This window comes from Peromyscus leucopus, chromosome 16_21 (genome assembly GCF_004664715.2).
Source record: "Peromyscus leucopus breed LL Stock chromosome 16_21, UCI_PerLeu_2.1, whole genome shotgun sequence".
NCBI lineage: Eukaryota > Metazoa > Chordata > Mammalia > Rodentia > Cricetidae > Peromyscus > Peromyscus leucopus.
In genome coordinates this window covers 35,359,743-35,384,764 of record NC_051084.1, presented here as the reverse complement: position 1 = coordinate 35,384,764, position 25,022 = coordinate 35,359,743, and the positions used below count along the sequence as shown (strand labels likewise).

At 53.1% G+C, this 25,022-nt stretch overlaps 1 protein-coding gene across 1 annotated transcript in view; it reads left to right on the top strand.

The window, feature by feature from the left end:
• Positions 1 to 13,413: 13,413 nt before the first annotated feature.
• The window catches only part of Cdh23 (cadherin related 23), a 382,909-nt gene continuing 371,300 nt past the window's right edge, over positions 13,414 to 25,022 (top strand). Inside the window, exon 1 of the mRNA XM_037199816.1 lies at positions 13,414 to 13,768. The gene's annotated coding sequence lies outside the window, so the exon portion shown is untranslated. The remainder of the gene's footprint in view (positions 13,769 to 25,022) is intronic.

Sequence of the window (25,022 nt, the reverse complement as noted above, 5' to 3'; positions counted from 1 at the left end):
TCCACATGTCCTAATAGTGCCACTCCCTGTGAGGTCATGGGGGCCAACGACATTCAAACTACCACAGATGGTCATGTAAATGGTTCCTGGATGTGGCAGATATTATTCATAGGAGACCCAGGTAGGAGTCTCCAAACCTGAGTTTCAGGCATTCAGGAAGAACATACTGCTTTCTGCCCTGGACACTTTAGAGCAGGAGGCTGGATATGCTCCTCCTTTTCAATTGAGGGTCCCGGAAGTCCTTTTGTGATTGTTTTTGCTCTTCCCACTTGGGCCAAGACAAATAAGACTCCTATTTTTCTCCTCTGTAATGGGGGCATCCTCCTGCCCTCCCCAAGGTTGCTTATGGCAGATGGGTTGTGCACACATCCTCACAGGTGCGTCTGATGAGAGGCTGGCAACTGGGGCCTCCCTCCATCACCCAGCTGAAGAGGGAAATCAGGGCTGCTCCTGTCTGCCTGAGCCACTGCAGGTGCCCAAAAGGTAGGTCCTCCCTCCAGGATGCCACCAGCCTGCATGTGGGGGGAGAGAAGAGACAGAAAGAGACGTTGGCTGATGCTTGGACAGCCAGTGCCACACTTTGTCAAAAGCTGACCCTGTCGCCCTAGATGAAAAGAGGCCTCTCAACGGCCATCACAGCACCCACTTTCCCTCCGTGACTCTATGCCCACAATTATTTCTTTGACTCTGGGAGAAGGTTTATGTTGCCGTTTTTTGCAGTACTGAGGTTAGAGCCCAGGGCCTTGTATGTGGTCGGCAAACACTCTACCACTGAGCTACATCCCCAGCCTCGCCTCTATTTTTTTATTTTTAAAAATATACGGAACAGAGTCTCCCATGATAACCCAGGCTGGCCTCAAACCCATGGGCGATGAATCTTCTTCCCCCAGTTCCCCAGGTGCTGGCATCACAGGCAAATGCTACTACACTCAGGTTTGTGTGTTTTCATTTTTAACTTTGCCATGGAAAACTTGAAGCATTTCCAAAAGAAAAAAAATAGGGTAGTGTGGCGAGTTCTATGTACCTGTGGCCCAGCTTCAACCAAGAGCTGATTCCGTTATGGGTCTAGCCCTTGCCCCTCCCGCCCCTTTCTCTGGAGGCCTCCTGCTTTTGCTTCTAAATATCTTGCTATGTGTAACCTTTGAAAAACAAGGGCTCGTAACACATAAGCTTACATACGTGCTGTAAATACATTTGTCCCAAACCGCAGAGCACATACCACCCAGAGGGCCAGAGCTGTTGGCCATGGACTGGGGTGGGAATGGCGGGTCATCACAGCACCATCAGCTGTGGCTCATGTGCCCCTCTGATGGCGGTTATTGATTGGTGGGCACGGGTTGGAGGTGGGTGGCGGGAGATTGGTGAGTCTCTGTACTTTCAATTTTGCTGTAACCCTGAAATGACTCTAAAAATTGTCCTTAAGAATCGAAAAGCTCAGCCAGGCTGTGGTGGTGCACGCCTTTAATCCCAGCACTCCGAGAGTCAGAGGCAGGAGGATCTCTGAGTTTGAGGCCAGCCTGGGCTATAGAGTGAGTTCCAGGACAGGCTCCAAAGCCACACAGAGAAACCCTGTCTCACAAAAAAAAAAAAAAAAAAAAAAAAAAAAGAATCAAGAAGCTTACAATGCCGTCAGAAAATTTAAAAATGAGCAACACTTTCATGATATATGATTAGAATGACTGTCTCTCCCACAAGGCTGGGAGTCTCTCCAAAGCATTCTGTGCTGCTCTTGGCTATATCCCGGCACCTAGCCGAGTGGCTGAGAACCAGTAAGTCCGCTGTACTTACAGGCTCGGTGTGTGTGTGTGTGTGTGTGTGTGTGTGTGTGTGTGTGTGTGTGTGTGTGAATGAGTGAGTGGACGAGGAGCTGAGGGTCCACTCTGCTCTCTGTGACTGCTGCCCCCATCAACGCTTGGCTTCACCACTGGCCCCAGGTCCCCAGAGTCTCTCTTCCTGGAGATGAGCAGGACCAAGGAGCCCCTCCTCTGCCCACCTGCATCTTCTCAAACTCACAGTGAGTGGTTAATCCTCTCCCCTGGCTGCAGCCAGCTCCCCCTGCGAGGCTAATTCCACCTTCCCACTTAATCATCATACTTAGCACTTTCAATGAGGGCTTTTCATCTCCGAGCCCCACGAAGGCATTAGCTGATTACTGTAATCTGTTTGACTCCCAAGGCATCCACCAGGAAGGCGGGAAAGGACCTGAAGCCTCCTTTCCCTTCCAGAAGCTCAGTTTCCTCTCCTGCAAACTTGGGATGCAATAGCTAACCGGCATAAGTGGCGGTGGAGTTAAGTCAGATGCAACCCGGAAAGGGCCAGACACGGTCCCCTAGCAACCAACGAGCCCACAGCTGGGTTTGCATCCAGCTTCCTCCACTTACATTTTCTGAGCCTCAGTTTTCTATAAAATGGAGACGGTGCCCACCTGAGTTTGCTAAAAGGGCTGGGAGACATGATATGTGTGTGTGTGTGTCACGTGCACAAACCACACAGGGCTCCAGAGAAGTCCAGTGGCCATTCTTAGGAGGAGGTAAACGAAGGTGCAAAAGAGGCCGAGATGTTGTTCACCCAGGAACCAGTTCCTTCTTCCTACTGTCGTCCCCTGTGAGTGTTGGAAGGTAAGATGTCCATGTGTCCCCCATGACAGCCTCAGCAGCTAGCCCTTGTCCATCCTGTGCCCAGTGTAAGGACAGACATTAAGCACAAGACAGCTCTCAGTCTGGATGGGGTGACACTGATTTTTGTTGGTTTGCTTTTGAGACAGGATCTCATATAGCCCAGGCTGGCTTCAAGCTCACGATGTAGCCGAGGCTGTCCTTGGACTCACGATCCTCCTGCCATCACTTCCCAGGGATGACAGGTGTGCGATAGCGTTTCAGGTTTGTGTGGCACTGGAGATGGAACCCAGGACTTTGTATGTGCTAGGCTAGCGCTGTACCAGCCCGCTACATTCCCAGCTCAGGACTGCGCCATTGATGGAAGACTTTCACGACCTTTCTCTCAGAGAGAGAGGGAGAGAGAGAGAGTCGGGGGAGAGAGAGAGGTGGGGGTTATACCCACATTTTACAAATAGGGAAACTGAGGGCCATGCAGAGAAACACAACACCTATCGAGACCCAAAGCTGGAGCTGTCCCTTATGCCGGTTTGCATGTCTCTGGGGGTGGAGAGGGGGGCCCCTTCGTCAGCTGACCTCTAATGCTGCAGGGAGTCTGCAGTTGCTCTTTCCTGTCCTTGGTTCTGGAATGGGTCGGAGCTCAGGGCATCTGCTTCTAGTTCAGGATTTCAATCGGGTGGGACTCCAGGAGGGGAAGGAGGCCCCCCTAAACATTGGCTGGGCCTCAGTGGAACACTGTCCCACCCACCCAGAGCTCCTGGCTGGTACAGAGTCCACAGCCAGAGTATGAGCTGTAGGGACTGTCTGGAGCATACTTAAGGGAGTCCCTGGAAATCAAGCTCTTGTTTGGTCAATGGGAGAAAGTAAGTAAACAAGACATCAGTTTTCTAGATGAGCCACTGAGGCACACAAAAGTTAATTAACTTTAATTGGCACGGACTGCAGTTTTAAGTCAGACCCATCCTGTCTGGTATCCAGTGTAACAAGAGGAATAGTTGAAGCCCAGAGAAGGGCATCAACCTGCCCAGAGTCACACAGCTAGCTAGTGGCTGGGCAGAGAGTGAACCTACGTGTCCAGACAGCCAGTCCCCAAATGCACCATCAGCGTGCCTAAACCTTAGGTGATTCTCGGTTCATATTTAAAGACAGGGCTAGAGACAGACCCAGTGTGGCTGCAATCAGGGAGCCTGGAGATTAGGGAAGATGTTAAAGGTGGTGCTGGGGACACCAGAAGGGTGTGTTTTTGGTCTGGGTTTCTGTGGGATTTCTTTGCTTCTATGGGACGTCCCTTAAAAGCTGGGACTCACCTTAAAAGCCTTCTCTTCACCCAGCCTCCAGGGGTGGTGGTGCTGTGCAGCACTCAGCCCCCAGGTGGCGCCCTGCACTGCAGATCTGGACTCCCCCAGGGACTGGGAGCCTGCAGGAATCTCCTCACTGGCACAAGATAGCCTGCATCAGGTGGTGTCTAAGTTTTCCAGCTATCTCTGGAAAACAGCTTCCCCCCTTTCCCAAGGCCACTTTACCTGGCTTTGGCAGCAAAGAGCTAGGAGGCTCTGGGGAGATTCGCCAGAGGTTTTGGGGGCTGTCAGCTACCTCCTGGTTCTTGACCACGGCCAACTTATATAATTAAGAATTAATTTTTTTTTTAGTGTTGGGGATTGAGTCCAGGACCTACCAATAAGCTTCGACCTCAGTTCTTTTTGTTGTTTTGCATTACCTGGGGTCACTTTGGACTTTGATCTTCTTGCCTCAGCCTCTTGAGTAGCTGAGATTATACCAGGCCTTGGCTACACAGCCCTTTTTCCTCACATGCAGAATGCAGGTGTTTTATTTCAGGATGGGATGTCCAAGAGCTCCTGGCCCATGGCAGGTACCTCCATCCAGGGCCTGTCTGGATGATCCCCATGGACAGATGTCATGTCTGCTTCGCTGCTGGCTCTTCCTATTTTTCTGTCCGTCCCCCCCCCCCCCCGCCCCCAATGGTGGCTCATCTGTCCATGCCTACCCGCCCGCCATGCTCAACCTCTCCTGCTCACCTGCATGGACCTCAAACTGGCTCCCAGAGGACAGGTAGATGACAGTGGTCCAGGGAAGACACTGAGCATCACTACCTGGCCTCATATTCCTGCCGCTACCGCTTCCTAGGACCTCACACACGCTCCTTAGCGTGTGTCTTCATGTGGCGCTCAGCCTCCTGGAAGCTGGTTGGGAGATATGCTGGAGCAGCTCTGGCCAGGTAAATGGGAGGCAGAGAGGTGTGTGTGCACCTGTCATTCTAAGCAAGGCAGTTGGGAGTCTGTGCCCCTCCCCGCCACCCCCCGTCCTGCTTTGCCCGTGTGTGGGTCATAGGTGTATGGCTCTGAGCTGAAGTATCTGAGGTCCTTACCCTTGGGAGCCATTCCATGATCTCTCAACCCCATGGGAGTAAGGAGCAAGCATCTGTGGCCACCGAGGCCTCCACCTCACTTACCTTGCCTACAGCCCACTGAATCACCATTGGGCCTCGATGATCTCATCAGTGAAATGGGGACAGTAATATCAGTACCAGCATCGTAGAGCTGTTGTGGGGATTAAGTGAATTTGTGGATGCAACTCTCTTGACCTTCAGTGAGAGGATACTGAAGGTAGGAGATGATTTGAGATGCTCTGAGCTGGAAAGACCCTGGACCTTGCACCCATGCTTCTTGACGATGTCAAGGCTTGGGTGAGTGTGTGACTTGTTTAGGGTCCCTCAGGCAGAGTGTGGTGGAGTCAGACTGAGCCCCATGTCTGAGCTCTGAGTCGTGCTCTGCAGGTACATCTTACTCTTTGTAACAGTTACTGGCTAGCAGTAACTATTGTTACTGGTTCCTGTACTCGGCAGCCTAACCAGAATGAAAGCAGTTCTTCTCTAGGGCAGTGTGATTGCGTATGGCCCAGAGGAGGCTGTCTGTCTGCCAGAGGATACCCTTTTGGTTTTTGTATTTTATTTCAGTTGCACTGGGGTTTAAACCCTGGACCTTTTCATGCTAGGTAAATGATTTATCACTGAGTTAAACCCTCAGCTCTCTCTCTCTTTTAAATTTTACTTTGAGACAGGATCATGCTGTTGCTGAGGCTAGCCTTGAACTCATTGGGCAGCCCAGCCTGGCTTTTGGACTTGTGATCCTCCTGCCTCAGCTTTCCAAATAGCTGGGATTACAGATGTGAGACAATACATCCAGCCCACCCTTCTTTTCCAAAGGGTTTTAGGAAAACCTGTGTGTGAGCAGTGAGCTAGGGTGAGGTTCAGAGCATGACGAAAACAGGCCTTGCTCACGGTCCCTCAGTCCCCATGGCCTCTGCCTTCTCTCTGCCCTGTGGTTCGAGCCCAAACCAGCTCCATGGCATGTGACCTGCATAGCCACACAGGACCTGTGTCTGGAAGGCCCTGGCAGGTTGGTGTTTTGTCATTGCTGTCCTTCTCTGGGATACATGCAGACGTCACAAGGGGACAGATTCTCTGTGTGACATTGGGGACAAAGCCATAGCACATATCTTGAGAGGAAAAAAAACCAAACCAAACCAAAGCAAAAGTTCTAGAATAATGTGTATGATCTGACTGTATTTATAAACAGCCATTCTTTAAAATTTCAGCACATGCTTATGTGCACCTGTGTGTGCATGCACATGTGTGTGTAAACACTTCATGATCCCACTCCCCCTCTGCTGGCTGCTTAGCAAATCCTTTGAATTACTGTCCCTTCAGGGAGAGCAGGAGACAAGAGAATCCTTGAGTTACCACTGTCTTGGACAATGCAGAAACCTCAAAACACTCCAAATCTTGCTCTCTCTTTGTGACGTGACTCATGTCCTGTGGTCACACGACCTCAAGTTCTCGATTTTAAGCATTAGTTTTCCTGTGTTTTATGCCCAAGATCATTTATGTTTACCAACATCTCTGTGCTGCTCGCCTTTCCTTCTCGAACATCCACGCTTCCATCTGGGACCACTTTCCTTCCGCCTGAAGCGTACCCATTATATTTATTTTCAAATCTGAGCTATTCATATGGTTCAAAAGTCAAAAGGACAGAAGTGTGCTGTGATCGATGCATCTCTCCAGTCCCTGCTCCCAGCTAAACACTGAATATTTCCATATGCACATAGAACATTCTTTGGAAAGAAACATACTCGTTTGAGAACAGTGTTTTATGTACATGGTCTGAAGTGTGAGTGTGGAATATAATCCTGTCTCCTATGTATAAAGAGACAAGGAGCCAGCAAGGCCCAGGCCTGGCAGCTGAGAGACCTGTTCTTTTCTGACCCTGTCCACAGTGCACAAGGCTTCTCTATGTCATACCCCCAGGGACCAGAAGGTACAAAGTTCCCCAGTCCCAAGACAGCTGATGGTCATGGCTACAGTTTCATGAGTACTTTCTATGTATGCTGAATGCCACTTTGTATCCCTCCAGTTCCCTCCTCACATCCATTCTGCTGCCATATCACCATTTCACAGATGGGCAGACTGAGGCAGAGAGGTAAGTGAAGAAAGAGTCAGAGCCGTGATTCAAAATAAACCATCCACACTGTCTGTGATGGTTAATTTCGATTGTCAACTTGATGGGAATCTAAAACCACCAAGGAAACACGTCTCCGTGTCTATGAGGGGGTCTCTAGGTGAGGTTAATTAAGGTGGGAGATCCATTCTAAATGTGAATGGCCCGATCTCACGGGCTGGGGTCCTGGACGATGAAAAGGAACTGGTAAGTGGAGCATGCACCTCTCTGCTTCTTCACTGTGGATGCAACACAGCCCTCCACCTCATCTTCCTGCCGCCATGACTTCCTCATCGCAGTGAGCTGTCCCTTCAACCTGTGAGCTGACATAACCCCTTCCTTCTCATTTGGGATTTTGTCACAATTGTCACAATGAAAAGAGCCACTAATAGCCCCCCCCCCCCCGCCCCAATATATAGTTATCAGCCGCATTTTACAAACTGGGGGTGGTGGATGCTGAGGCAGTCAAGGGTTAGGCTGTACATTCCAAGTCCGAATCATAGGCTAGAACAAGAACTCCCATCCATGGCGCTGAGGGTCAGAACCCATCCTCCTCATCCCAGGCGCTTTCCCGTGGGGGAGCTTTCAGGAATGTGGAGAAGGCAGCTCAGGATGACTGGATATGAAGTCCTGTTCCTATGGCAACCCCTCTATCCCATCTTCAGGAATGTCGAAAGGCCAGTGAAGTGAGGACCATGGCCCATGAGGGGAAGCACCTGCATTCAGACAGCCCCAGCACAGTGTAACCCAGGCTGTGACTCTCATTAGCACCGCAGCCTCGGGTAAGCTGCACTTCTGTTCCCGCGCTGTCTCTGTTCCCTCATCTATCAGCGTCTTTATCTGGTAAGGACTGAATGAGAAAATCCACACACAGCACTGGGAGCCATGCCCGGCACTGAATCCGCTCTCAACCCTAGCATCATCACCATCATCTGCTGTGTGGCTTGGTACAGAGCCTGTCCCTCTCTGGGCCTCAGGTTCTCCACCTGTGAGGACATCCTGGGGCTTGGGATGGAGTTTTCCTGGTCTTGAGTAGGTGCTTTCATTCTGATGTCCTGCCAGTAATTAGCTGGCCAGAGTTCTCCATCCTCCAACCTTCTCCACCCACCCCAGCCTTTTACATATCAGCCTTCCCCCACTGCATGGAGGTGGCCCTGGGCTTGCAGAACTAGGCATGTATGTGCTTCCTCAGAGTGAGTCTGGCCTGTGTTCCTGGTGTTGATGTCTCTCCCAGCATGGAATGCAGGGATGGGCACAGACAGACGACGTACCCTCTGGGGTGGAGGGATGGGAATAAGGGTTCCAGCTACTCCTGGCAGAGACACGGGTCTGGATTTCAAGGCCCTCTGAGAAGAATCATGCGCGAGGCAGCCAAGGTGGAGCTGGGGGCCCCAGACCCACTTCCTTTCTATGAGTGCCCAGGGCACTTGGTGCCAGTCCTAGCCACCAGGCGCCATTCTGTGCCCATGCATAATTCATGGCCTCGTGTGCCAATCCGTGCCAGCTTTAATTAGCTTCTAACTTTTTGTCATTCATTTCGCTATGAACACCTTATAAATAAATGATGGGCCGGGGGAACAGGAGTTGGGACAGAATGTGGGGGAAAGAACCCAACTCGGAGGCCGCATAGTGGCTGGGGAGCCTCCAGGGCTGGGCCCAGGGAACCCCACATTTCAGGGGGTCTCCTGTGGGGCCAGTGTGCCGCAGCTGGGGGCCCCGCCCCCTGTGGCACCCTCCCAAACCTGCTTCTTTGAGAGCTCGGTTGCTCCAGCTGCGCCCGGCTCTGTGGGCCCACAAAGCCAGCTCAGGCACACATACACACACGTGTCTGCTTTATGGTGGTAGGGGCCCCGGGAGAGGGACACAGTCTGGGGACCCGACAGGAAGCAGCAAATGGGGTCTTGCCAGCTGAGGGATGACAGTAAGAGGAGGAACAGGAAACAGTGTCTCTTGTGAGGTAGAAAGGGAAGGAGTGACAGAGGACGCCCGGAGGAGGGGTGGCTTCGGGCACTCACAGTGATGGTGGCCCTGAAGCAGAGCAGAGGCTGTCCAGCATTTTGTTTACAGAGTGCTTTCATGTAGATTTTCGCCTTTTACCTGGATGACAGTCTAGGGTGGTGGTCAGGGCCCCTGGGGGCTCCTGTGCCCATTGACCGTTGGCTCAGGCAAGGTGGCGAAGGCCCAGGTCCACCGTGGGGTCGACTAGTGGGCTTTGCCTCCCCTACTCTGTCTTCCTCCAGGGGTGGCTGTGGGGCACAAAGGGACTTCAGAGGCCACCATGCCAAGGTCCCATCCCATCCAGCCCTGGAGACCCAATGGACTAGGACAACGGATTTCAGCTCTTCTTGTCTTCCCTTCCTCCATCCATCCAGTGTCTCTCCTGTTCCTTCCTTTCCCCCTTCCCCGACTCTCCCTCCCCTCCCTTCCCTTCCTCTCTTCACCCTCACTCCATCCCTCCTTCCTCCCTGTCCTCTCTCATCCCCCCATCTCTCCCCCTCCATCCCCATTCCTTCCTCCTTCCTTTCCTTCCTTGTTCCTTCCTTCTTTCTCTCTGCTTTTCGAGTCTCCCCTCCCCTGCCTCACCCCTTCGACAGGGCACTTGATATGTAGGACAGGCATCCATCCACACAGCAACAAGCTGGGGGTGGAACTCAGTAGCTCAGTGGTCATACATGGACGTAGCATGTGGTCTGTAGAGGCCCTGCTTTTGATTCCTCAATACAAGGAAACACCCCTCCTGGATGGGGATATGTCCCTCTCTCCCAGAAGCCAGCCAGGGCCACCTGGAGCAATCACACTGTCCTCCCTTCTCGGGCTCAGAGACTAGCTGGAAGCCGCTGCAGGTAAGAGAGATGGCCACAGGAGAAGCCTGGGCAAGATGTGAGGTGACCGGCGTGAGGCGACCGGCGTGGCCCTTTTGCTTTTTTTTTTCTCCACTTGAATTTTAAAGACAGCAGCCAGGTCACTGGGGCCACACATTCTTCATGATCGCTAGAAGGACACTGGGCCACCCTGGTCAGGGTGCTTGTGCTGAGTACTCCTCCCCAGCTCTGAGTCTCCCACAAACACCTTGTTCTACCTTTGGCTGCATCACCCTCAGAACTTCAAGACGCTGCCCTGCTCCAGGGTGAACAGTTGTCATCCCCCCCCCTCCCCGGGAGAGCTCACATGCTCACCTCCAGGCCTTTGTACACGATGTTCCTGCCCTCAGAACACCTTTCCAGGCTGTGCTCAACTCCTAATCCTCCTACCTCAGCCTCCTGAGTGCTAGGGCTACAGCTGTCACCACATCCAGCTGGACTCAGCTTTTCCCTTCCCCCACTCCTCCTCTTCCAGCCCCGGGGTGTGAAGTGCTGCTCCTCCGTACCATTGCACTCAACCACGTCTCCTTAGCCCTTTGCATTCCCAGATCTCCCACTGTGGGGCACATGTTTGCTCCTAGTCTGCGCCATACTCAAGACTAGACCGGAGGCTGACCACACCCTGACTCACAGCCTTGCTTTTGGCATAGGGTGAGCATCTGACGGCTGCTTGGGCAATAAAGGTGGGTGCCAAAGAGGCCTTGTGAGCAGAAGCACGGCGTCCAACCTGTGAAAAGGTGATGGTTTCCTGGAGCTCGGTTGTGTTTCATTTGCATGTAAGTTGGCCACAGGCAGTTTGGGAAGTCATAGTTGAAAAAGGCAATAGAGGGGCTCGGGGTACGGCTCAGTGACAGAGCATCTCCCTGGCACATGCAAAGCCCTAGTTTAGTCCTCAATACCACAATTCAGATGGCAACAAACCACAAAGGTTTAAGTGCACAGACATGGAGAATAAGTTTATTTTATGAACAAAGGCATGAGGCCACCAAGGTCCATTGTCCTGCCTCACAGCATCCACCCGATTAGACATTGGAGCCCTGACTCCTGACTTATCAAAAGCTAAGACTCCAGGACACTCAAGAGCATCGTCCCAGCTTAGCTGCCCAGTGGCTTGTCTGGCTCTACTCTGTCAGGGCACTGACCCCCTCATGCCCACTGTCACTCATGGGGAGGGGGCTCCTGCTGTCCCCAGAGAGGCAGCCTCCTGAAAGCCCCCTCAGGAGCCAGCACAGATCCTTATCCTTCACCCCACCCCCTACCCCCGGCTTGAGCTGGGAACATGGAATCTTCTAGACACCCCTGTCATGCCTCTGTTAGCCTTGAGTCATGCGTGTATACATTTGTGTGAATATGTGCATATACATGTGTTCTCGGACAACTGAGCATCTAGAGCCGAAGAGGTACACTCCTTTTTTTTTTTTTTCCTTTGAGGATCTGGAGAGTCAGGGGTTTGGATTTGCCAGCCGCGCAGCAAGTAACATGAAGGGAGTCCCAAACAAAGAAGGTTGTCTTCATATTGGTTGGATGTTAGTGTTAATAAAACTTTATTTACAAAATAAGGTGGTAGGACAGATTGGGCCCCCAGGGCAGCCATTTGATCCTTGTGCAAGAACACGTGGGTTTACAGCAGTTGGCAGCTTTTGTTATTTATGTGTATGTGTCCATGTGTGGATTTGTGCACATTAGAAGAGGGCTCTGGATCTCCTGGAGCTGGAGTTGGGATGCTGTGAGACATCCAGTGTCTGATGTGGGTGATGAAAACCATCTGAAAGAGCAAGTGGTCTTCACCACTCAGCCACTGCTCAGCCCTGGTGAACATTGTTAGTGAAGAAGTCTCTCTCTTTTCCTAGCTCCAAGTTGGATCAGAGCTCTCCCCTCAAGGGATCTGCTTTAAAGTATTACTCTTAGGATAAAGACTAACCCCTGGCTGGGGATGCAGCCTAGTGACAGATCCCTTGCCCAGCATGTGCAAGGGGTTCACCCACATCACCGCAGAACAACAAAACCCCAGATGAAGGCCAACATGCCCACCACATACCCTCTGCCTTCACCATGTGCGGAACCTAACTGCTCTGTATACCAGAGTCTCTGGCCTTCCTCTGTACAGCAGCTCTTTCCACCACAGGGCATTGGTACTGTTCTGTTTCTCCTGCCTAGCACTCTTTCTACCTTGAACATGTTGACTGGCTCGACTCTCCTTCCAGGTGCCACTGACTGACTCTTCTGTGCAGACTTATCCGAAATGCACCTGGGGCATTCTCCTTGAATGTAATGCCATCTGTTTATATGCTTCCCTGAACTGGTTCCTCTTTAGAGGGTTTCCTTGAGGCATAGGACCATACTCAGCCTATTTCAGGAGCCAGCACATAGTAGTCAATATGAATGAATGAATGAATGAGCAAGTGAAGGAATGCTAAAGGACTGGCACTGTAGACCCAGAGTTACTCTGGTGCAATTCCTGTCTCCATCCCCTGGCAAATTCCTGGCCTTCCTGAAGCAGCCTCCTCTGCCAAGAAACCTGGACTAACCTCAGGACCCAGCTGAAAGCTATGTTGAAGGCAAAATGAGCTGAGGCCCAGAAAGTCCGTGCCTAGACCACGGCTCCAAACAGCCAGTGCCAATAAGCTGGCCTGTGAGGAACAAGTCCATTCAGCCTGGGGAATAAAGACCTCCTCGTGGTGTTTCCAGTCAATCATGCTGCCCAACAGCTTTGAGGACTGCTTTCTAGGCTTACAAGAAGGTGGGAGAACCTTCCTTCAATCAGGGTTGCTACAGAGGGGTATCTCATGGGTGTGTGTGCTTGGGGACCTCCAGGATGTCTTCGACCCAGGGTCCCCAGTTTTTAACATCAGCGGCCGTCTGAGTTGCAGAGCCGAAGGGGCACAAGATGGGAGCCCAGAGGTGGCCAGTAGCACCCAAGAACCAGAGGAACCTTTCAGCGACTCCGGGAGCAGAAAGGGGGCGCTTAAAGCCAACAGTTGGCGCGGGCTCACCTAGGCTGTGCGCCTCCCTGCTTTCCGCAAGCGTGGCAGCCCCAGGCCTTTGCTGGGAGCAGGCGGGAGGCTGTGGTTGTGTCCCAGCCCTTTACGAGATCGCGGCCCCCATGCCCGGCTCGGGCACGCACCCAAGGTCCGCTTCTGTGGGCTCCCTCCTACTCCTTGGGGGATTCCACGGGCTGTCATAGCAGCCGGCGCCATGGCACCCGCAGAGGACAGTTCGGCGGGAGCAGGCACCTTCCCATCTGGGCGCCCTGCTGGGGTTGGGGCAGCTGCCCGGCGTACGGCGGGGATAGGGATCCGGGGAGCGAGGTGCGGCGCGCGGACGCGGGCGGGCGGAGCTCGGGCGCGGCTAGGGGAGCGCGGCGCGTCAGGAGGCGGGGACTGGCGCGGGGCCGCGCGGGGCGGAGGAGCGAGGGAAAGTTGATCGCGGACTTGAGCGGCGGCTGCGGCTCCCAGCAAGACACGATGCACGGCCCGGGAACGCGTCCCACGGCTGCCGGGCGCTGAGCTGCATAAGGAGCGGGTCCGGGGGATGGAGCACCCTGGCACCGTGTCCCTGGCCGTGCGGAGCGAGCCTCTTCTGAGCTCGCTGCGCGTCTGAAGTTGCATCCAGCGAGCCGCTAGCGGGGATCGGGCGGCCTGAGTGGATCCCGGAGCCGCCTTCGCGCCGGCAGCGAGACGCGGCGGTGGCCAAGACTGGAGCAGGTGGCCCTTGGGGGCCGAGCCGGTGGCGAGCAGATTCCGAGGCGCGGCGCCACGCCGCTCCACCTGCGCACACGGTACGGGGAGCCTCGCGCCTCCCTTCCCTCCCCGATCCCTTCGCCTTTCCCCGAGCCGATAGCCCTCTGCGTGCCACCAAAGTTAGTGTTGTGGGGCCGCGACCGCAGCCGGCAGAGCCACTTGTTCCCGGGCTTCGCGGCGGGCGTCCCGGTCTTCCCTCTGTCCCGCGCCCGGTTCCAGCCCGCGGCCGGACGCGCGGCAACTTTGATTCCCGGGAACTCCAATTCCCTGCTTGTTGGCCTCGGCAAGCCGCGCGCCACCCGGAACCCTGTTCCTGGGACCGCTATGATCTCGGGGCTTCGCTCTTCACGCATCCGAGAGGGTCTGGGTCTAGATAGGGTGTGAGAAGGTGTTGGGAACCATCCTGTCCCCTCTGACTTAAGGGTCCCTATTTAAAGTGGGGAGGCGGGGTGTGGCACCTCCACCTTAGGGTGGGCAGCGGCGCTGGAGGAACCTGAAGTCACGTAGACCTCTTCCCTGCTCACCTCCCCAGGCCCACGGGAGACCCCAGGGGACTCCTGCCACCTTCCCAGTACTGGTGGCTCTAGGCAGAAGCGTCCTTAGCAGCGCTAGGAGCCTCGCGCTGCTCGCGCTTCGCTTCCGTGGCCCCGGGGCTGGTTGGCCTTGGCCAGTGTACTATTTGTCCTCAGAGCTGGCCCCAGGAGCACTGCCCCCATTGTCCCCTCGGGTCAGGCCGGGTATCCTGCAGATCCCGCGCATTCTAGGGTGGTGGCCGGCCAGCCGCCCTGCACTTATTTCTTCTTGCCCAGAGCTAGCACGGAGAGCCACTGCCTCCGAGAGGCAAGCGGAGATCTGGTGCCCTTGGCCACTGCGACCCCGGCTCCAGCGCTAGCATGGTCACACGTTGATAGAAATTAGCCTTGCAGGAGTAGTAACACGTCCACACACTCCGGAAAGCGGACACGCCCATTCTGCACACTTGGCCATCTCCTCTAGAACAGACCTTGACCCTATCCCTTCACCCAGCCCCTTAGCAAGTGCCTGCCACCCCAATCTGGATTTTTAAAGTAACCTGGAGGGGCATGAGGATAATTTGTGGGCCAGCACGAGCCAGATCCTTGCCCTGAGAAGAACCATGCTGTGTGTGTGGGGGTGGGCTTGCGGAGCATGGCTGGGGCCAGGTGCGAGGTGGTGATGAGTCAGCCCACTGTGGCAGGAGCTGCTGGGAGGAACGCCTGGCTCCTGGTGCCGGGGTAGGCGCAATGCGGCCAGCACCTACGGGGGTGGTAGGACCAGATGTCACTCTGCCAAGGAGGGGTGGGCAAGGGGCACCTTGGCCGTAGGAATAGCAGAGGCCCGCCTGGCAGAGAGAGCACCCGGTGGTCTGCAAAGGCACTACCAAGTCCCTGGTGTGAACGTGTTACCCAGGTGCTGACTGGAGGCAAGCATTAAGGGTGGCGGCCCGGAATTGGCATTCTGGCTTTGGCTAGGCCCCCCATAGCCACGTCTGTCTCTGCTTTCCCCGGCTCCATCAGTTGGGCCTCTCACAGCTGCTCAATAAATGGCTGCATGGAGCTTATGGCCAGAGACAATTGGGGTATCTCTCAGCCTCCCTTCCCCACCAGCCACCTTACCTGTCATTCCCCCATGCATGCTTTTTTTCCAGTTCAGCATTATAAAGGCCACTTTGCTCAAGTGTAAATTCAAAACGCTTCACCTAGGAGGTGAAGGCCTAGGAGAACCTCTGCCCAAGCCAGGCGTCTGGGCCAGCATCTGCATCAGGAGAGCCTGTTAGAACTCTAGACCCCACCCCAACCTCTCCAGACCAGGCTCTGGGTTCTCTAAGATCCTTGAGTGGTTGGCATGCTGCTAAGTTTGTGCTGGGGTACACAGAACCTTCCAGGACTGAAATGTGGATGGAGCCCTGCCCTGGATACCTGTGTTTGGGTGGGGCAGCCCCTGGGGCTGTACCTGCGGATGCCACAAGAGTGTCTGTGTTTGGGGGGCTTTGAACAGACGTAGTAGAGGGCAGTCTGGCTTTCTATGCAGCACAGTACATTGCTATATGTTTGCGCCACTGGGAGGAGGTGGGCAGATTTCTGGAAACTGGATGCATAGTCTCCACCTCCAAGATACCTAGGGTGGGTGGATGCTGTCCTTAAGCAGAAGGCACTGAGCAACTGCCTCCAATCTCAACTGACCCACTAACGCCTCTCAGTGAGTAGCCACAGAGAAGGAGCTGCGTAAGAGTCCATGGTGGGGAGTGTACAGAGGGGAGGATGTAGACCTGGCTTTTTCTCCGCTAGGTTTCTGCTTCTTCTACTGTCCCAGGGAGGGTCCCGAGCACCAAGTGGCAAGGCTGGTGGTGGACATGGTAGCATGTGTTTTCCAGTCCCTGCCCTCAAAGCTGGCTGCCGCTGGGGTCAAAGGCCCGGAAGGGCTAATGGTGTCCCACGTAAAAGGTCGTAAAAGGTCGTCATATGCACCCCAGCTCTGTCTTTGCTGTGCTGCTCTCAGCCTGGAGGAGTGCAGCTCTGGCATTGTGTAGGTTGGCTTGTGCCAACCGGCACAGTCCTAGGCCTTATAGAGTGGGGCCATAAGGTGCTGGCGAGTCCTCGTCCATCTCAGATTCCAGAGTGTCTGGCCTAGTGGTCTTCCAGTGTTCTTGAGCTCTCATGTTGAAGCGATTCAGTACGCTCATGTGTAAAGGTGGTTTTAGAAATGAACTCAATTGCCTTGGAACTTGTTTGTTTCTTATTCAATTATAGATGTTTTTAAGCATTCATTTTTTTAAAAAAATCTGGAATCTGGCTCCTCTCAGCACTGGGTTAGCCCTACTTGTCCATTAGTTGGTGAACAAGGTCAAGGTGGACGCCACAGGATGGGAACATTTTGCTTCCAGTGGAAGAGGCCATGCTTCTGAAGGTCTCGGGGCGATTCTGACTCTGCAGGTGCCTCCTATCCAGAAGCCTTCCTGCCTTTGGGTGGAGCTCTGAGTGGGAGGTAGGCTGCCTCTCCAGGCCATCTCCCTCTCCTCCCTCTCCTCCCTCTCCTCCCTCTCCTCCCTCTCCTCCCTCTCCTCCCTCTCCTCCCTCTCCTCCCTCTCCTCCCTCCATCCCTCCTCTCACGCTGCCTTTCCTTGGAGCTTCCCACTGGTCTGCATCACTTATGTGATTTCCTCACGAGAGCCCAGGCCCCCTTTGTGCCCTCCCTGAGGACTGCTGCTCAGGGGGTGAGTGGCCAGTGGTGGGGTGTGCGTCCACCGGGCACTGACTGAACGAGTCATCCTTCAGCCTTCTCTCAGTTTAGCATTTGCTGGGCCTATAACTGATTTCGACTCTTCCTGTTGGCTTCTTGTGGGATAGGTGGCTAATGGTGCCCATCTGCTGGATCTGGGTGCATGCTTTTCAAGCTGAGATCTCCAGCTCACACACTCCAAGGGTCTAGGGTGGAGATAGGAGCAGTGTGGTGAGCAGGCATGATGTTACAAATGCCTGCCATCCCAGTACTTGCGGGGCCAAGGCAGGGAGATTTCGAGTTTGAGGCCCGAGTGGGCTGCATGCATAGAAAGTTCTTATTTCAAACAAAATAAAGAGGCTGGTGGGATGGCTCTGAGGATAAGGGTGCTTGCTGACAAGCCTGTTGGAACCCACAAGGTGGAAGGAGAGAACCACACATGGAAGTTGTTGCATGCATGCACAAATGTGACTACACACACACACACACACACACACACACACACACACACAAACTCTCACACTAAATAAGTAAATGTAAAAACATTTAAAAAAACACTTAAGAAATAAGAAAAGCAAAGACAAATATGCACTAATAGGGAGAGGTGGGGACTGAAGCGCACAGGGCCTATTAAAGAACAACAGCCAACCGAGGAGATATAACTCAGTTGGCAGAGTGCTTGCCCTGCGTGCACGGGGCCCTGGATTTGATCCCAGCACTGTAAGGCATGGTGGTGCACACCTGTCACCCCAGCACTCAGGAGGTGAAGGCAGGAAGATCAGGAGTTCAAGGTCATCCTCAACTGCATAGGAGTTTGAGGTCTGATGGGCTACAGGAGACTGTCTCAAAAGAAAAAGGGAAAAGAACCACCAGGCAAAAGGCAGCTGTAGAATGCGTCAGAATAGCGGCTCCCCTGGGAGCATCTTGACTGGGGCACAAAAGGTGCACCCAAGGAGCTGGAAACTTGATTTCTAGAACTTGATCTGAAAGTCTGCAGCAGCGGTGAATTTTATACATCTGTTTGCTACAAAAAAAAAAAAAAAAGTCAATTCAGAAAACACAAGAATATTTATGGACCATCTTCATTTGGATCTGCTATGGAAGTAGCCTTGTGGAGTCCCATAGGGCAGAAAATGTATACTACCCCCTCCCATTCCCACCCACTTCCCCCACCCCCTACCCCCGGCATCAGCGAGAGGCTGGCATATTTAAGAAGTAGCCACAAGGAGCCGGCTTCTAGGTTTTCACTATGGAACCTGATCTGGCTCAGCCCTGGGGAATGGGGCAGCCACGGCTGCTCCTCCTGTGGGCCCCACAGATGGGCCTCAGGTCTTTGCTCCCGGCTCTGTCTTGTTCAGCACAAGGCATGTGGCCTTGGGCCGTGTTGTGCAGTTCAAGTCTGGCTTTCATATTTGTATGCATTCTGAACCCTGCTCAAGTGTGTGTTGGGTTGGTGAGGATAATGCACAGCCTGCATGAGTTTTAGGGACTAAGCTGAAACAATGCTGTACCCCTGAGTTCTGAAGGCCCTGGTATGGCACTTAACATTGCTCAGGCCTTGACTTTCTTATCTGTACAGTGGGAATAATTTCCATCTGCCTGCAGACTTCCTCTGAGCATCAATAAGGTGCAAACTATGAGAAGTCTGGCCTCTGATGTACATGGAAAGAATAGTTTCTTTTTTAGCCCCTTTGATACCACTTGATTGTGGGTGAAACACACTGTCATAGAGCGGAGCTAGCCCTTGACTTTCAGGGCTTGATGACCTGAGAAGCTCATGAATTGAGTTGTGCCTGAAGATGCGAGTGTGTGTGTGTGTGTGTGTGTGTGTGTGTGTGTGTGTGTGTGTGTGTGTACATGTGTACCTGTGTGTGTGTGTGTGGCATCATAGTTTCTCTCTTGGACTTCCACTTCTAAAGTTAGATCCTGTAGTTTCACATTAAAGTCTAGACCTTCAGTGGCTCTGATTATAACGAGTAACATTGTATCTGTATGTGTAGCTGAGGATGATAAGCAGGAGCTGAGAGCTGGAGGTCACATTGTATCTGTGTGTGTAGCTGAGGATGATGAGCAGGAAGTGAGGAGTTGGAGGTCACATTGTATCTGTGTGTGTAGCTGAGGACAATGGGTAGGAGCTGAGAGCTGCCATGACCGGAGTCCCTGGACAGATTGCTCTGAAACTATGTATCCCAGGCCGGCCTTGAACATCCTATCCTTTTTTACTGCTGGGGTCATAGCGGGTGTGCTGCCATGCCTTGCTTCATGGAACTGTTCTTTCAGGACAGAATCTCTGCTTGGCGGTCGCCTATCCACAATAGCAACAGTGGCTTTCACAGGAGGGTCTGGGCACCTTTGCAAACCCAGATAGAGGTCCAATGCCTTCAGGCTTCCTCCTGCCCCTCCTAGCCTCTCCTGTACCCGTCTGCAAGTCCCAACCCTGTAACTTCAGCCTAGGTCCGCAGCTCCTCTTTGCTGGGAGTGAGCCTGCAGCTCTCAGCTCTCCACCATGCCTACAACCACCTGGCCATGTTTGCCACTTGCCTTTGTGGCCTGGACTGAAGAGCCAAAGCATCATGGGCACTAGCTAGTCCTGCCATTTTATGCATGGGAAGACTGAGGCCTGAGGTCAAGCAATAGCATTTATATGAAGCTGAGCTTGGCCGGTTTCTATCACCCTAGTGGGCCTCAGGGGCCTGGGCCCTGCATCATAGCCTCCCCAGAGCTTCTCATCATCTTGGGAGACTGGGGGCATCAGCCTTGTACTCACATCCTGCTAGTACTCTCCCTCTCCCCCTCCCCCCAACCCCGCCCCTTGGGCACACTGTTAACTATGTTACCTTCCTCCTTAAAGGCCATCTTCCATTCGGAGAGGACCTGAGATGCCATTTGTGACAAGGGCCTGCATACCACTTGATTGTCTGTTTCTGAAAGAACGCTGTAATTTGGGAGCTAGTGAAAGCTAGAGAGAGAGGGAGGTGGCGGAAGGCGGGGGAGGGGAGTGAGGAAACAAAGGGGGCAGCTGGGATACTGCCTGGGTCCACCTGTGTCACATCCTCATGGATGTGGCCTTTGTCTTGCCTCTCAGTGTGGGACCCTATCCTTTCCTGGGGACAGTCCAAGTCCAAGGGAGTTGTTTGGCTAATCTACCTTTTTCTGTCCTTTGCCCTCAGAGAGAGAGAGAGAGAGGTGGTACCCATCCTGCCCCAGGCTTGCCTTGGTCTTCATCTTGAGCCCCCAGGATGCCCTGACTCTGGGAAGTTGGTACCTCCCCTCTTTACTGTGGCCAGAAGAGTTCTGAGACCATGTCCAGAGAGTCAGTAGTGTGAGACTCTGAGACCCCTTCGCTTTCCTGTGGGATCTGGGCTGTATCTTGGTGACAGATACAATGATGGGCATCATCCAGAAAGCCAGTGGGCACTTCCAAACTGCCCTCTGGTGGTTCCCACACTCATGGTTGGGAGGCATCCATTCAGCCCTCCAGCTTCGAGCACGTACCAGCTCTAATTTTTGAGACCTCTAACTGAATACCTACAGCACCCCTGCCTGACAGAAAAATAGCACAGGCACCAGTACCACTATCTACTGTCTATTAACCACTTTGACAAAGTTTAAAAGAGGGGTTAGAGGTGTGTCTCAGTGGGCAGAGTGCAGGGTTTTTGTTTTGCTTTGTTTTGTTGTTGTTGTTCATTTTTCAAGAGTGAGTTTCTCTGTGTAACAGCCCTGGCTGTCCTGGAACTAGCTTTGTAGACCAGGCTGGCCTTGAACTCACAGAGATCTGCCTGCCTCTGCCTCCCGAGTGCTGGGATTAAAGGCATGCAGTTTTATCCTCAAGGCCACATAAGCAAGGCTCACACATGTAATCTCAGCACCTAGGAGGTGGGGCAGGAAGATCTGAAGTTCAAGAACATCTTTCACTACAAAGTACACTCAAGGCTAGCCTGAGATACTTAACAGTCTGTCTCAAAAAAGAAACAAAGAGAGAAAGGTAGTGAATTTTATGTCTACATGGTCCCCAGATGTTACCGTTTCCACAAATAATCACCACGTCAAATTTGTGCTACTCTCCTTTCACGGGGAGTTTGTGGATGACATTGACGGCATATCTCAGTGTGGAACCCTGAGTGCTGCCCTCTCTAGTGGCATCCTGTCCCTGTAGCTCATAAGCAAGCCAGCAAGCAGCACTCCTCCATGGCCTCTGCTTTAGCTCCTGCCTCCAGGTTCCTGCCCTGACTTCCCTTCAGGATGGACTCCAAGCTGTAAGATGAAGTACACCCTTTCCTCCCCAAGTTGCTTTTGGTCACGGTGTTCATCACAGCAGTAGAAAGCAAACGAAGAAGGAGTTTCCAAGCAGGATATTAGGTGGCCTGGGAAGCTGAGAGGTATCACGGAGCATGGGGGGGGGGGTGTCTGTCCTCTTGGGCAGAGGTCTAGTATGTCATGGCTTGAGTGATGAGGTGTCTTGGGCATACCAGATCAGAAGGCCCTCCCTCCTTCTCTGCTGGACTTGGGGAACGGAGTAGGTCTTGGGGTTGGAGTGGGTCTTGGGGTTCTAGAGAAGTCACTATGGGTAGATGCATGGGGCCAGGTAAATGGCAACTCTCCCTGTACGTGACTTCTCTTGTGCTCAGCACTGGGCTATGGGGTTAACCTTCAGGTGCACACAGGATTCGGGATGGTGGGCAGGTGTGGGGCTTACTCTATGAGCTCACCACGCCGAAAGGGGGCACTGCTGCCGCTATCTGTGTTGGTTGCTAAGCAGCTGGCAGAGCATCTCTTAGGCTGCTGGGGACCCCCCCCCCCATTCTTCCAAAGAATAAAAAAAAGCTTAAAAGTAATAAAACCTCCCACTTGTAAGTGTTACCAAATAAAGTATTTTAAAACACCAGGAGGTCATTTATTCATTTGGCTGACATTTAATGAGCCCAGGCTCAGAACCATGTGTAGTTCCAGGCCCTGGTGCCTCAGTGGCCCCTGTTCCAGGGGATCACATATCATATGCCTATGGGTGGCCAGTTTGTGACCTGTGACATGGACTCATAGGGTATCAGAGCTGGTGGTAATGAGAAGAAACATTTATTAGGTACTTACTGTGTGCCAGGTCCAATACTTAGGCTCACTGGCACCTTACAACAACCCTAGGGTATAAGACCTACAGCGCTGTCCATTTTCTACCAGAGGAGAGATGGGGTGCACAGAGAGGTTGTGCACTTGGTCCAAAGTCACACAGCTAGCAGGTACAGAGGCAGAATTCTGCCAAGGCTCTGGAACTCCTTAGTCATTACCACTACTGAGGGCAGAGCCCATAGTCCCAGGCTGCGAAGATGGAAGCAGATCAAAACAGTTAAAAGATCCATCCGGAGGCAGTAACAGGGCTGGGGCTGGTGTCTGGGCCACCCCCTTTCCTGTCTTCAGGATGAGATGGGATATTTAAAAGTCTCCAATATCTGCGGGGAATTTAAGAGAGCCAAGAGGGAGAGTGTCTCAGAGAGCCCTAGGGGTAAGCCAGGTGGCCATCTCAGCATCTCAGAAGCAACAGGCAGGGCCCCTTCCTCCTGGTGCCTCAGAGCTGTCTGTAAGTCCGTCTGGAGCTGCTATTGTTTTTCACTGCCCCCTGCCCCCTGTTGTGGGGCAAGCTGGTTCATGGCTTCCTTGGTACTCATGGTTATCCTGGTTTGTCTGCAGCTGTCCTCAGGCTGGATATTTTGGCTCCTGGCTCAAGTAGGTGTACCGTAGAAGCTGGGTGGGTGGCGTGATGGCATGGGCACATGCACAGTGACTATGAGCCACTGACGTACACAGGATGTCTAAGAAAGTCCCTGCCCTCCCCCACAGCTGTCCCCCAGCTTACATGCAGAGACATCAGTGACAGGCCCTGCTCCTGACCCAAAACTTAATTCTTAGGACCCTCATTGCCCATCTGTTACTGGAAAAAAAAACCCAAACCAAACCCTAAAACCTGCAAGTGGCTAACCTTCCTGATCTGGGGGTCAAGACTCTCACGAGATACACAAAAGTGCTTGGCAGAAGCAATAGTGACTCGTGCGATCCCCGGGAGGTCAATCAGTCTGTCATTTTTATTGATTACCACCGATTCAGTGATGGGAGCAATATGCAGTCATCTGTCTCAGCGTGACCACCTCCCCGCCAGAAGAACAGTGTCTTCCCACCGGCTCCCAGCCTCATTTTGACATCCGTCTTTCCATGAGGCATATACACCCGCAAATATTTATTAAACGCCACTTGTTTGCAGGAAACTATATGCTTACTTAAAGTAAGAACGGGCCAGACGTGCTGGTTTACACCCATAATTCCAGCGTACGATTGCAAATCAGGGCCAGCCAGGGTTACAGGAAAGACCCTGTTTCAAAAACATCAACAACAGCAACAACATCAAAAAATCAACAAAAATTACAGAAATAGACACACTGTGGTCTTGACCTTGGTGCTTATTTGGAATCCTGTATTTGGGACAGTTGTCTCCCTCTCCCTCTCTCCTTCCCTCCCCCTCCCCCCTCCTTCCTCTCTGTATGTATAGCACAGCTCTTTTGGGAGGCTTTAGCCTCCTGTGGCGAACTCAGCTGAAAGTCCTCTCTTTTGCCCTTCTTCTCTGACCCCAGAGCTCCCACCTCACCTCAAGTGTCCTGGAAGCTGTTAGCAGGAAAGGAAGGGCAGGGTGTGAGGTGTGAAGGCGGGGTGCTACAAGCTAGGGCAGCATGGCTGACCTGCCAAGCCAGGTCCGCGTTGCCTGAGGGCTATTGGAAACTGAAGCCTGGCCGGAAGAAGGGAGCCCATGAATAATACAGCGGGAGGAAGGCTGTTAACTAGGTGACCTGGTTGCACCTGCCGGCTTCACAGCTCCTTTGGGGGCCACCATGCAAGGCCAGGGTGTTGGAGGCGAGGCTGGGATATTGGGGAAGGGCAAGGCGAACACCCCCCTTCCAAGTGTGTTCACCACGCAGGAGCCCTCTTCTCTGGCATTGGCCCTGGAACCTTCCTCACCTGTGCTTGTCTGTGTACAAGTGTCTGCCTCCCTGTGTGCTTTGGCCCAGGCTTTCTCCTGCTGAAATGGCCTGGGTGGGGAGCAGAGGGCTCCCAGTGAGTGCCTGGGGTGAGACCAGGTTCCCTGGAATCCACTTTTGCCTCTGTTCTCAGTCCTTTCAGTAGCAGGGACCTGAACCTGGGGAAGCTCTGATACCCTCGTCCCCAGGTTTGGCAAGGGACATCTCCCCACACCACCATAGCATCTTAGCCTGGATCACTAGGCTTAGGACCTAGCCCCGCTGACCGGGACCTACCTAATGGCCTCTCATCTTGGAACTGTGCCTTTAAGGGGTGGTATAGCTGCAATGGCCTGCTTGGGAGAGACAGCCCGCTGCCTGGCTCGGGTGGGCATGAGCAGGCGCTCTGTACCCGGCTTCCTCTCTGTGCCCGTTTAAACAAGGGGACTGTGTCGATCTGGATGCCAGACTCCCAAGTGCAATTCTTGCTCACCCATGTGAATGACCAGGTCCACTAAGTTCACCAAGTGCTCCGTTCTTCTGCTTTCTGGCCTGAAAAACGGAAATGCCAGTGACCCATGTAGCTAGAGTTTTCCAGCCTTGCCCACAGTCAGGACAAATCTCTGTCACCCGCCAGACCCACAGCTGCTCAGACCCAACCAAGTAAACACAGAGACTTATATTGTTTACAAACTGTATGGCCGTGGCAGGCTTCTTGCTAACTGTTCTTACAGCTTAAATTAATCCATTTCCATAAATCTATACCTTGCCACATGGCTTGTGGCTTACCAGTGTCTTCACATGGTTCTTGTCATGGTGGCGGCTGGCAGTGACTTCTTCTGCCTTCCTGTTCTTTCTTTTCTCCCCTGTTAGTCCCGCCTATACTTCCTGCCTAGCCCCTGACCAATCAGTGTTTTATTTATTGACCAATCAGAGCAACAGATTTGACATACAGACCATCCCACAGCAGACCCAATTCAGGGAATTCTTGGGAGGATAAAGTTATGTATATCATGTAAAATGCTTAGAAAGAGTGCCTACCACATGGAAAGCATTG